At 36.2% G+C, this 13,038-nt stretch overlaps 1 long non-coding RNA gene across 2 annotated transcripts in view; it reads right to left on the bottom strand.

Annotated features, from left to right (window-relative positions):
- LOC130159034 (uncharacterized) overlaps positions 1-12,572 on the bottom strand; it is a 441,764-nt gene extending 429,192 nt beyond the window's left edge. For both annotated transcript variants that reach the window (XR_008825592.1, XR_008825593.1), the window contains exons 1-4: positions 12,475-12,572; positions 10,461-10,617; positions 6,581-6,660; positions 5,672-5,740 (exon numbers count right to left, since the gene is read on the bottom strand). This is a non-coding gene — a long non-coding RNA (uncharacterized LOC130159034). The remainder of the gene's footprint in view (positions 1-5,671; positions 5,741-6,580; positions 6,661-10,460; positions 10,618-12,474) is intronic.
- Between the last annotated feature and the right edge of the window lie 466 nt (positions 12,573-13,038).

The following is a 13,038-nucleotide window of genomic DNA, read 5'->3' as shown; positions in this document are numbered from 1 at the left end:
AAGATTACACCAGGCATTGCACATCTCTTAAGTAGGCCTGCTGGTACAGTGCCAGGTCTGCTCGGTAATCTTAATATATTTGCTTCCATGAAACAGCACAAAATCATTGACTCTTATTCAATTTGTAATCCAAAATATTCGCCAAATCATTTCCAGAAGAACTCCCACCGGACAACTCTTGTTAATTTTGTATTCATGCAGTTCATCTTTACTGTCTATGCATAGGGCCTTTCTATGCTTTTTATTCTTTCAGAAATTTACCTCTAATTTATCAAGAATTAAATATTGCTTTCTATTCTGATTGCAGCCCTTCTCAGATTACTGTTGTAGGAAATCTGACAAGCACATTAACTTTTCCATCACCCTGATCATTAATGAACAAATGTAGTAGAAAGATCACAGGTTGGATTCCTAAGGAAGCTTGCTTGATACAACCTACCACATGAAAGTAAAACACAGAGAAGTGATTCCGAGTGCTCTTTTCTAACCATTTAAACATTAACCTTGGGTTAATTTCTCTAGCCTACTCAGGAGAGTGTTGCAGAAGTCTCAAGAGATCTTTTTAAAATGAAGATAGGAATCTTCTGCTTCTCATCTACCCAAGGCTTGTTATACTGCTGCAGATGAAAATCAGATTGGCTTTAAAAGATTTGTTCTGGACAAACCCACATGGATGGTTTCTTGCCATCTTGTGGGTGCTCACAAGCAGTATGTTTGGTTTACTGTTCTTCCTGAAATTGAAATTAGGTGGCCTCACCTGTAATTCTCCTGTTCTTATGTTTTCAAAAAAACATGGATGCCACTTTCAGACTCTCACAGCCTCACTCATCCTCCGTCATCTCTAAGATCATTGTTAATGGCTCTGAGATTGATTCAGATGGTTGGATTAATTTAATCTGGTCCAACTAACCTGAAAACACATAACCCAACTATTTTATATCCTCCTGTTATAGCCTGCTTTGCCTGTTTGGTATTAAAGTTAATTGCCTTATTTAAGTAATCACAGTTGGACTTTTTAGTGAAGGAAGAACATACCAAACACTCGGACTGTCTTAGAGTTCTCGCTCAGTAACTTCTCATTTTCACTGAGTATAGATGAAAATTAGTGGTAGCAGAAAAAAAAAAAAAAGCCTCAATACTTAGCTGCATCTCATTTTGTACATTAACCTTTCTATTTTTGTACCTATGTATTCATCCTCAGTAACCTTAGTCCTTGTGTACTTTATTTTTACAGCAATTTAACAACTCAGGATTTACCAAAATAGGACTCCTGCTACACTTTCTGTCTGTCTTCCATCCCTCTTTTAAGTAAAAGTAGTAAAAATATAAAAAACTGTTTCTTTGCAGTGTCTTTAACCCTATTTCACCTAATCTAGGTTCACATGAAGCACAACCAATCACTTACTCAGATTTATTGAAATCTATTTTTTTTTATTTGATTATCTTCCATTCTTTCCTAGAGATCATGAACTCTATTATTTCATGATCCACCTTCCAAAACTGAGAATAGACTGGTGGAATGCAACAAATTCCTCCCTGCTAATCTCTCTGCTGTCTTGACTAGGTTTCCCTTTCTTTACTTCTCCAATTTCAGTTTTGTAATATATGTATTTTACCTAGTGTTTGTAGGTTTTTTTATTTAAAACAAAAAAGCCCCAAGCCAGTGAAAATCAATATAATCTGTATTGTAATTATACACATTGTGGTAATTAAACTGAACTAACAAACCTGCGGTTTCATGGATGTTCACCTCAAGTCTCCAGAGTGTGGGCTTCCCTATCTGGGGGCCTGTATTAGATGCACAACATCAGAATGCTTTTGCTCTTTTTGCCATACCTTTACAGACACTTAAACACTGTGTTCTAGATATAACAGTGAGTTATTGGAAGGCAATATCACCTTACTTGTTTTCTTTGGTAAGCTACACTCCTGTCAAATACAAGTATTATACAAGATGCATAGCACGTGAATTATTCCTTCAAGTCTCCATATGCCAATTACATGGTAAGCATGACCCTGTGCTAAGACCTTCCATTCCTCTTCATTATTGTATATATTTCTCATGTTTCTTTCTTATGCCTTCCATAGGAACGCAGATACACAAGATGTTTGACAGAGTAATATTCTTCTGCTTGTCCCTCTTATGACACTATTATGAATAAACTCCTCTAATTTATAATCCCTATTAACTTAGTTCTTTCTACAGATACAAGTGTTATTTTTTTTGCTCTAGAGGTTGCTCAACCACTCAAACACTTTAGTGATTTTTTTTTAAATTGATAAGAGACATAGTTGGTGGTTCATTGTTAAATTACTTTTACTCTACTTCATTCTGTGATAATACATTTGAAACTTATGCCATTTTCTATCCTGTGAAAAGTTACCCTGCTTCCTTTTTTTTTTTTGGTCCTAAGAGACAGCTATACTGAGAATGTAGGTACAGCCAGAAGTCAGTTGCTTACATAGCTAAAACGCAACCTAAGTCCGCATGTCAGACTTCAAAAGTGATCTAGATTCATTAACTCAGGTATACAAGTACTGTGACATGTTCATGCTTTTACTGCAAAGGATGAAGAGTTCAACAGGAGGACTGCAGAATACTCTTGACACATTTTAACTAGCTTTTACATACTGATAAAGCATAGCCACTGCAACATGATTCCTCTCTTCACTTCTCAGACAGGCTTTCCACCTTCAGTGACAGGCTTTCCACCTTCAGTGAATCTGCCTATGTTAGAGTCAAACAGGTAATCTCAAGCAAAACAATAGCCCTCAAGTATTTTACCCAGTTGAGAGCAATAACCCAAAGAACTCCTACAACCACTTCAAAATTATAAAATGAAGAGCCAGGCTGCCATCTGCTAAGATTTCTTTGCTGTGGGGGAGCCAATAACAGGTGGAGATGGCTTCTCAATTGCCCCTTTAAATCTATTTTCAGTTTCCCTCTATTCGCCGTAGTTTACCTTGTCCACAGTTTAGTTTCCTTCATGACTATCAGCTGCAATTTGAGTTAAGATGTTCAACAAACAATACAAAACACCCATATCGATTAGTTGCCGACGGCTCACCTCTCATGGTGTCTGTTATGGGTCGCAGGTTCTCCCGCTTGCCTCAGCTACGTTGAGCACCAGTTGTTGTAGTCGGAGTCCAACTCAGTCAGCCTTACGCGGGGCACTCATTGTTACAGCACAAACTAGTAGGCTGCAACAAGGCTTTTACCATCGGTCAGATTCTACCATCCATGCTGTTTCTCCTTCCATCAGTGGCCAGACCACACTCCTTCTCCTCTGTCAGACCACCACTCCCCCACCCTTCAGGGCTATTTAACTACTTAGTGGGAACAAGCTACAGCTGCATATTATCAATGCTAATCAACCCACTGCCTTCATTCCTCTACAACTATCCTACTACCCAGATACTCATAAGAATGAGAAATCTTTCCCCATGATATTTTAACTAAACTGCACGATTTCCTTTTACCTCACAGATTCACAACACCATTAAAGAACTATATATTTTACATATATATACATATATATGTATATATATATATACACACACAAAAGGACAACAATACTATTACCTCTATTACGTTTCCATGGAAATGACAGTCAGAGAATCATTGTGTCCCTACCATGAATCCCATTTTCTGGAATTAGGCAAGTATACTTTCACTTTCTCTCCCCTGTGATGAAGACTACACTGATGATAAAGAGTGAAAGAAACAAACTAGAAGATAACTTTTACAGTCATGTCTTCTTGCACTATCCACAGTGAGGAAACATGTTCAAGGTCAAGCTGTGCACAGGTCAAAAGTCAGATCATCAGGGTCCATAGGTGGTGGCAGGCATAACTGTAGCCCTGACATTAATACCTCACAGAAACAGCTAATCAGGGGTTGATTGGGAACCACAACCTATTGTGCCAAGCTCCATATAAATACAACAGCTCTGCCCCAGAGACTACACTATTCATTTTAACACAATATATTGAAAATTGATTATACACAGCAAAATTTTTGAAAAATCAGTTTTCTGTAGATAATGCATTGTTCATGAATCAACTTCAGAGTTTTCCTGGACATTCATTGTTTTCTGATAATTTTTTTAAATCTTTCCTTTTTTTTTCTCTAATCCACGGTCCTCACCCCAAAAAAATATAAAATCTTAAGACTTCAGTTATACTTATTATCTGTCTCTTAACTTGACATATATACCTGCTTGCTGATTAAGTCTGCTTAAACCACATTGCCAAAAAAAAAATACAAAAAATTACACTAGTTAACGATGTGCCTGCCTGGAAAAACCTTGTCCTGTGTGGCCACTTCTGGCAGCGCAAACTGAACTTCAGCACAACGTGCTTCGCCAGAAGTCCTGCACTATAGAACCATCCCTTCATCCTGGCAAGTCTGTATTATAATACGTGGCAAGGAGAGGCATCCTTAACCTGCTGTTAACCTTTTCAGAGCACTAAAGAACAGATGGTCTCAGATTAGCTGTTGACGAGCTGTTAATGTAACTATCCATCAATGCCTTCAATTACAGTTTTCTTGTTTTCAAAAGAGCCCATATTGGATTTTTTTTTTCGTTTTTTAAAAACAGAACATAAAATAAACTGCTCTGTAAACATAGAATAGACCTATAAACACAAATAGACTTAGACAGTGTTCTTTCTCCCCCTGTGAAAACTCCATGTGAACATTCATCTGAATAAAATTATCAAAAAGGTATTGTAAATATAGGTGATCTTAATGCATATCAAAGACTTCTTTGGACCACCTCTACCAAGGACATCATTTTAATCAGCTGTTTCCAAAACCCATAAATTATGCACAATGTAAAAATTTCTATTACAAGAAATATTTCTTAGAAAATGTAATTTTAAAAAGTATCATTTTCTGCTTTAGGAAATAATAGACATATTTCCATAAATACATTATGGATAAAAAATTACCTCTGCCTTCATATAGTTAGGCTATTGCTTTGGTAAACTCTCTCAGGATACTACAGTGAAAGCTATTACATTTAAACTTTAATTACAGTGAATTACTTGTTAAATGAAAAAAAGTCTTGCATAGATAACGGTTTCACATACCAAACCTTCTTCCTTCAGGAACCAGTTGATAGCTAATCCAATTTAATATAGTCCAAGCCATTTTATTAGTATGTTATCTATGCACATAATTCTGTCAGTCAGGTGTGCACTTCATGGAGATGAAGTGGCATTGTTTCTCCTGTGTTGGATGCTACACTGCTCTCAATTTTTGTGCAGGTAAAAGCAGGTGGAAAGACTAATCATGAATTGATTTTTATTTTTTTTTTAAACTATATTAATGCCACAAATCCAGATTTTTAAATTCTTACATGGGATTTTCTAGCAAAGACAGTCTGGTATAAGCTATACATTAAAGCATGAAACAGAGTTACCGAAAATGCACACATCTTTGGAAAGATTTAGCTACATGAAAAAACTAACTGAACCTATAACTGTGAAGCATTTCATTGCTATCTATACAGAAAGGTTATGTTTACTGTAATAATTTTCTTTACTGTGTGATAGTTGAATTCTCATGAGTAAGAGTTTCTATTTTCAGAGAAAAGTCTACAACTCTTTGCCACAAATACACCTATAAACTTCTGAAACATATCTGTATTATAGGAGAAAGACTTACCTTTGCAAGGCAAACAACAACAAAAATAAGTAAGTTTTGGATCTTTAGCATTTTCTTCCGTTGTGTTACCTGGAATGACATCAGTTTACAACAAACATGAGGGTTTTGCTTCCACAAAGGTAAGTACCGGTATATGAAATGATGAAAAGTCTGCAATTTGGCACCAAACCCATGGTCAAACTCAAACAACATTGCTACACACCAGCTGCATTTATCTGCTCAAGTCTTTCTTCCCATGGTCTTCCCTCAAAGCCTTCATTCCAAAAAGAAAGTTAAATTTTTATGATATACAAAGAATTCAAATAAATTCTTATTTTTACCAGAAGGAATATTTGGAAGAAGAAATACAAATCTTAACAGACTTTGGAAGTTTCTGTACAGTATTATAGATGTCTTATGCTTAGGTAATTAGAGACATTAAGTATTCCTTAGCTCTGGATACGTGTGAACTCCCATCCATCACTACTGGAAAAATGACTCTTAACTAGAGGTAAACAAACATATTTCTTCCTTCACACTTCTCCATTAAATTCTAGTAGTAGTGCAATAAATATATGGATTCGATGCATTCTCTTACCACTTAGGAACTAATTAAGCTTTTCCCAAGTCCTTTTTGGCAGAAATTCTTTTCCTACCAATTTAAAACACTTTTTAAATTAAAAAAAAAAAAAAAAAAAAAAGAATTGAAACTCTGATTCACTCACAGGAAACCTTGCACATGGCAGCCGTTTTCAGAAATGTTAGAAGTATTAACACTCAGGCTGTCATAAACACCTATGACTGTTTTGAATAACATTGATTTGGCTGTCAAAATAGGTATAAGTGTCATTTCCAGTTGTAGTCTAGAAAACATTCTACTTCTTAGAGGGAAAAAATAACATCTGTCTTAACATACTCAGCATACCTCACCTGTTGTGTGCTGACATGAGCACATGACAAGAGACATGCTCTTTGATCCAATGTAACATGATTCAGACACATGATAGTACCTGCAGAAAGACAACAATACCATTAACACACTGAAAAAAAGTCTTTATAGTACCTTGAAATGTAAGTAACTGTTGGAACATATTACTACAGTACAGTCCTTTAGAGAACAGGTGGTACAGCAAGTTTTAGTGTGCTGTAGTAACTAACTACAGCTGAGGTCTGGAATATAAGGTGAATTCTGAGCGTGCAGCAACAGGAGTGTAAGCAATATATGATTTGAGGCTGTTTAGCATCGATTTAATTGCCTATTCCGTTGACAGATGAAGGGTCAGTAGGGTTACTGAGTCAAAAGAGTAAAAAAATTGTTTATCATTAACAAAGGCAAGAAAAGTGCAGAGGAGGAGGAAGGGAAGCAAGGAAACAGAATGGGGGGGAACTACTCTATGGTATTCCTCCTGAATTATTTGGAAAGTCAAAATAGCAGGCAAACCTGTAGATTTTTTGCCTCGGGGTCTAATCTTATCAAGGATCAGTGGAAGTAGGAGGGGAAAAAAGTCATGCAAATGATGTAACAGTAGAAAAGATAAACCCCAGATCTGTCTATATATACACACGCATGTGTTTTTGTATACAGATATATATATCACAGAATGGTCAGGGTTGGAAGGGACATGTGGGGATCATTTAGTCCAACAACCTGTGGCAGGTTTTAGAGTCACATCCAGGTGGGTTTTGAATGTCTTCAGAGAACAGGCTTAACTGTATGTTCACATACACACATACTAATCTTGTGCCAAAAAAAATAATTGAACAAAACGTGTAACTTTCTTAAAATATGCTGATCAGTGCTAAGTGTGGCACAGAGCAATAAAAAAGAGTAAATGTTTAATATGTATTTTGAACCTTGACCCAACAAACTGTATTAATAATGTATCAACCCATCCCAAGGTCTCTTTCTGTCATGGCCCCTGAACTTTATCTTCATCGACTGCTCAAAATCAGTTGTAATTTATTTTGATGACACTAACATTTTTAAGGCACTAAAGCTATTCTTTGATTAGCGACTATGGTATATCTTCATCAGTTTTAAAATAGTGTTTTAAATGAGTGTTTACTATGATGGTTCTGATAGGCAATACTGCCTTTCATGTAAAGGTCATTGGCTCACTTCTGGTCCTAGACAGTAAAGGCTGAAAGTCATTGCTGCCCAGCGGCTGCGTTGTGCCCTGTATGAAGGGAACTGATGGGTTTGGTCCACAGCTTTAGTAGATAAATATCCACATCACGAACTATCACCAGAACTGGCGTTACTAATGTCATTCTCAGCAGAAGGTCAAGGAGTGAGTTGGCACAGAGACTAAACTGTGTTTGCAAGCCTAGAAGGCAAGATAAAACCAGACTAAAGAGGTGGTCTAGAAAAAGAATTACCCCTTTCCTATAGCTGTTTCAGAGCTGTTGGTCCAAGATTCCTAGCACGCTAAATTCACTTTCAAAAAGACAACTACCTGTCGATAAACTGAGACTGACAGCTATGAAATGTAAAGATTCAAGAAGCATATAATATTTAGACTGTTGCAATCTCCTTAATCAGCCTGTGCTTTATAAAATCAAATTAATTGAAATTAGTAAAAGAAAGAGCAGATCTGCTCTTTCCATTACCCAACCTTCTGCCAGCACAAATGTATCCTTTGCCATGTAATGTCCAAATAATTGTACACATTCCAGTGACATCATTTCCAATTTTTTTTAAAGGTATTTTTCTTTAGCCTTTGTTTAGATGTTTTTGTTTAGAATTAGCAAAATTTGAGCTTACAAGATTTCTTGGGAACCATATGTATCCACTTTTTGAACGACTGAGGGTTTTCTTCTGCTCTACTTTCTTCTTTTTTAATGCCACAGGGAAAAATTCTTCTATCTCAGACCCTTTTAAAAATTTTGCTGGTTTCCAAGGGAGATTTGTAGTGTTTGCACCATATCTTTTCAGGAAAGATTGCCCTTTTTCTGTACTAATAGTAACATTTCTGTAAATTAAAATGTTTTCTTAAACCTGCAGTGTTTAATTGTAGCATTTACTTGTGCACAGCTCATCCACGAGGTATGCAGTTTCTTCTACATTATTTTGCATGCATTTTCTGTGGACAAAGAATTCAAAGAATTAATATTATATATAGTGTTCCTATCCATTTATAAAAATAAAGTAAGGTATTTCTTGTTTCTTTTAGAACCAAACACTAGTGCTAAGTCAGTGGATAACTGATGGTAGTGAGAGTACATTCCCCTCAGAAAAACATTGCTGACTTTTTACATTCTGTCAACTCAGTTGCCTTCTTTTTGAAGCTAATTCTGAACAAATGGGAGCTCCTTAATGAAAAGCCTGTTTGATGTAAGTGGAAACAAAAGACAAAGAAAGTTTAACAATGGGTGAATACAGTTTAATACAAAACTCTGCCTCTGGTGATATTTTTGTTTATGGGACGATGAGCTATGCCTTCTGCGCACCAGTCTGGGATGGAATTGGAGTTTCAAAAAGTTATGGTTGCCCATATTTCCTCCTGAACTGGGTTAACCTAACAACATTAGAAGGACACACCACACTAGGAAACATTTCTTTCTGTTGTGGTAGTGTGCTTACCATCCTAAATACAGTTACAGATTTGATAAAGGACCCACGTAAAATATCTACTCCAAACCATACAGAAAGCTGTTTAAAAAAGCAGGTAAAAGATACAAAAGGTAGGAAAAGATACAAATTCCTTTTTATGCCACGTGGCAAAAAAAGTGGACTAAATGACAAACGTATTATTTTTCAGGAGAAGGCACTGCGCTCGGAGTGAATTCCAAAACAACAATGACCGAGCTCCAAAAGAGGAGCACAACCTGGACTCTGTAATGGTCCCCCTGCCAAGGTGATGCCCTCCCCTTCCCCGCCGGGCCCCCTGACTGCCATGAGATCTTCCCTCGATTCAAAATTTCAAAGCACAGTGGGCACCTCTGGCTGAGCGTTCCCGCTGCAGTGCTGAGCCCAGCCCCAGCACCGAGCCACAGGTCGCCTTCAGGCTGGTTTCTTTAATAAACTAGATGATACCCCAGCCCTAAAACTGCATGATTCCCTACGCATTTAGTGCAACAAATCAACTCCAGGATTGTTTCCGGTGATCATAAATACCTCGCCAACCATATGCACTAATATTTGATAGAATTAATTAAAAAATTGCCAAGCTTTTCCACTCAGGTCATTACAATCTATAAAGGAGAGCTACTGCAGTTGTTTACTGACTCTGGCAGAAATAAAAAGATAAATAGACATATAAAAATGTATAAAGAAGCTCTCTTTTGTAGGCACTAAGTTTATTTTAACAGTGTCAATAAATGTCTGCTTATATAGGTTCAACAGTAACTAATGTTCACCAGGAGACACATTTTAGAAATGAGAACCGGGAAAAACCTCTATAAACACAAATGGGAAGATTAAATATAGGGTGAAAATTAAATGTTAGGAATATCCTTAGAAATTCTGTAATTGAGTAATTTTGGAAAAGCACTTGTTTATCTTTTCATAGGATAGAAATCCAGTTTATAAAAAGATTATGATGGTAAACAATTTACTTATTAAAAATAATGGAAACATGAATGACAGCATTATTATAATTTAACTTTAAAATACAAATTATAGGATGAAAACTGCTCTTTTTTAATCATGCTCACTGCCATGGAACAGCTTTAGTAAAATATGTAACTATATAATTTTACTTTCCTGTTAACAAATTAATTCTGATTATTACAAATTGCTTGACACATTAGACATATAACTCAGTTTTATATATGCATTTTTATATAACTCATATTTTTATATAAATACCTTTTTTCCCCTTTCAGAGGCTGGCCAGAGCTTTATATGGGGAGAGACAACAGAAGGAAGTGGTCTTCACAGCCTATTTGCATTTCCATTTTACAAACTCTCATCTCTGCATTATTCTAGTGGCTGCCTTTGACACTGTCTTCCTGCTGGAAGATGACTGACAAAAAAAAAAAAAGAAAAAGAGTTGGAACTGAAAACTTTTCCAGGCTGCTACCTATGTAATGTTTCCTCAGCTGTCAGAAACCATCCAGCATCCCTCCGTTTTCCACAAAGCCAGTTCCCTTCTCATCACCAAGGAGGATTTGGGGCAGCACAGGTAAGACATGCCAATGTAGCGGTAGGTAAAAGACAAAAGAATAATGAAACATACCAACTAAGCCATCTTTTCATAGGTATCCTAAAATCACATAATTTGTTGATACTGATCTTTGATAGGAAGATACCAGGTTAAATCTAAATCCATGGTCACATAGCTCAATTAAGGTAAAGGTGAAAGAACCAGACCTCTTCATTGCCATCATTTCTTCTTAACAGGGATATTGTCCCTTCAGTCTCAATGAAAATCTAGTTTTAACACTGGTGCTTAATTTATTGTCAAATTAAGCAGACAGGATTTTCAAATAAGAAAAGGATGAAAAGCATGTAATTTAAATCCAACAGTTCTGTTCTCCTATTAAGATTGGTCTCTCTATGCTTTAAAATATATGTCAGGGCATAGTCAGACCTGACAACTAACATTATCTGACCTCTATGTTTGTCTATGAATATATGACAGATTTATTTTAAAGAGATAGGCCAAGATGATTCAGATAAGTCACCCCGAAGCAACTCTGCACCATGATTAAATATTACTGATAAGTGTCAACTATTACAGTAATGTCAGTAAGAAAAGGCAAAAATAGATTTGTCCCTCTGAAGTGCACTAGTCTTTTTTTTAAAAAAGTCTCATGCACAAGTACAGAGGACAAATATTTGAGAAACATGGATGTCACAGGACTCTTACAATATAATTCTACTATCTGCTTAATTGTCATGGAAAATGCAGTGAGATTAACATTGATATGAGCATTACTAAAATTCTGATCACTAATATTCTCAGGAACGGTGTTAATTTTACATGCTAATGAGTAGATAAAGAGAATTAAGATCCCTGAGGGAGAAAAAGAGGTTGACTGAGGTATGAAATACCCTTAAGATTGTAGAAAAATATGATTGTGGATGTGCTCTGTTTCTGTAAGCTGCCAGACACACTAACTTAGTTTTTGCTTGGAGGAGAGCTATTTTTTTTTCTTGTTAATGTTAGGAGGTTTATATGTAGAATGAAGACCACTGCGAAGAGTTGTTATTATGAATGTAATGCTTTATTAATATAAATAGTGCTTTCGTTAGCATATTATGGTGATGGTATAAATTATAGATGGGATAATTAACATGGAACATGCAAATCTTTACTTTCAGGGAATGCTTGATATAAGACACCAAGGAATATTGCCTGAGTATAGTAATACCTTGGTGCTCTCTTTTAATCCTCATTACTGAAAAAAGAATTTATTCCTGCAGGTATTTCCAATCAAACTACAAATACTGCAGTGAAGAAAAAAAAAACAAACAAACAAACCACAAAACCACAAACAACAAACAAATAGGGAAAAAATAGAAAAATTAAAAAAGTCAACTGACAATCTGTCTTGTTTCTTAAGCAGAAAAGAAAAACAAAGACTTCTACTACTTTTCTCTTTAATAAACAAAGTCTACTGATAAACTTATTGATAGACAGATATTCTGGCAACAGATTGTCAAAACGTGTCACCGAACCACACGAGTAACCCACACTCACTTACAAGCTGTCTGCAAAGTTAATCTAAGAACCTGTAAAATATCCCAGGTTTGGTGTATAAATATCTTAGTGATGAAGTAAATTCAGAACATTTTAAAAGTTATTATTTGCATTTTTAAACACGCAGGACTGTTAAATATGCAAAGACCTAAATTAAACTTCAATAGTAAGACCTACCTCTAACACAAGAAAATATGTATTCACAGTATCGCAGCCAGAAAATACAGCTACACATGTAACAGAAAGTGAACTCTGGTCCTACTTTTGGAGCAGTAACAGACATACACCTCCGCTCCATGCCAAATGTTGCAATGCTTGGTCTTAGTTTAATGGCTGAACTCCAGCTAGGGTATTTTAGGGGAAGATTTTTGTTCTTGTTACTTATTACCAGACTACAGGTTTACCTAAACCTGTTCTGAGAGCCTGTTGCATCACCAGGTTCCACAATGCACAACTACTACATGAGAAAAAGTTAAAAGCCCGTAACTGTTTAAAAGTCCAGTTCTGTTCCTTCTGTTCCTCCTAAACCCTTCCTCTGTTCCAGCAGTCATCAGGAAAAGGTGGAAAGCCCTTGATAAACAAGCCATGTACTGCTACACCAGTAATTGCTTTTTGGTTACAGCAGCTGTTCAATTGTGTTACAGTGGCAAGAAGAGACATCTTCTTGATGATTCCGTAGAGATACACAAAACCCGACCAGACACTAGCTGGAGTTTGGATTAGATGATTTCAAGACACCCC

The sequence above is a fragment of the Falco biarmicus genome, chromosome 14 (assembly GCF_023638135.1).
Source record: "Falco biarmicus isolate bFalBia1 chromosome 14, bFalBia1.pri, whole genome shotgun sequence".
In the NCBI taxonomy this organism is placed as follows: Eukaryota; Metazoa; Chordata; class Aves; order Falconiformes; family Falconidae; genus Falco; species Falco biarmicus.
This window is presented reverse-complemented; position numbering and strand designations above follow the sequence as displayed.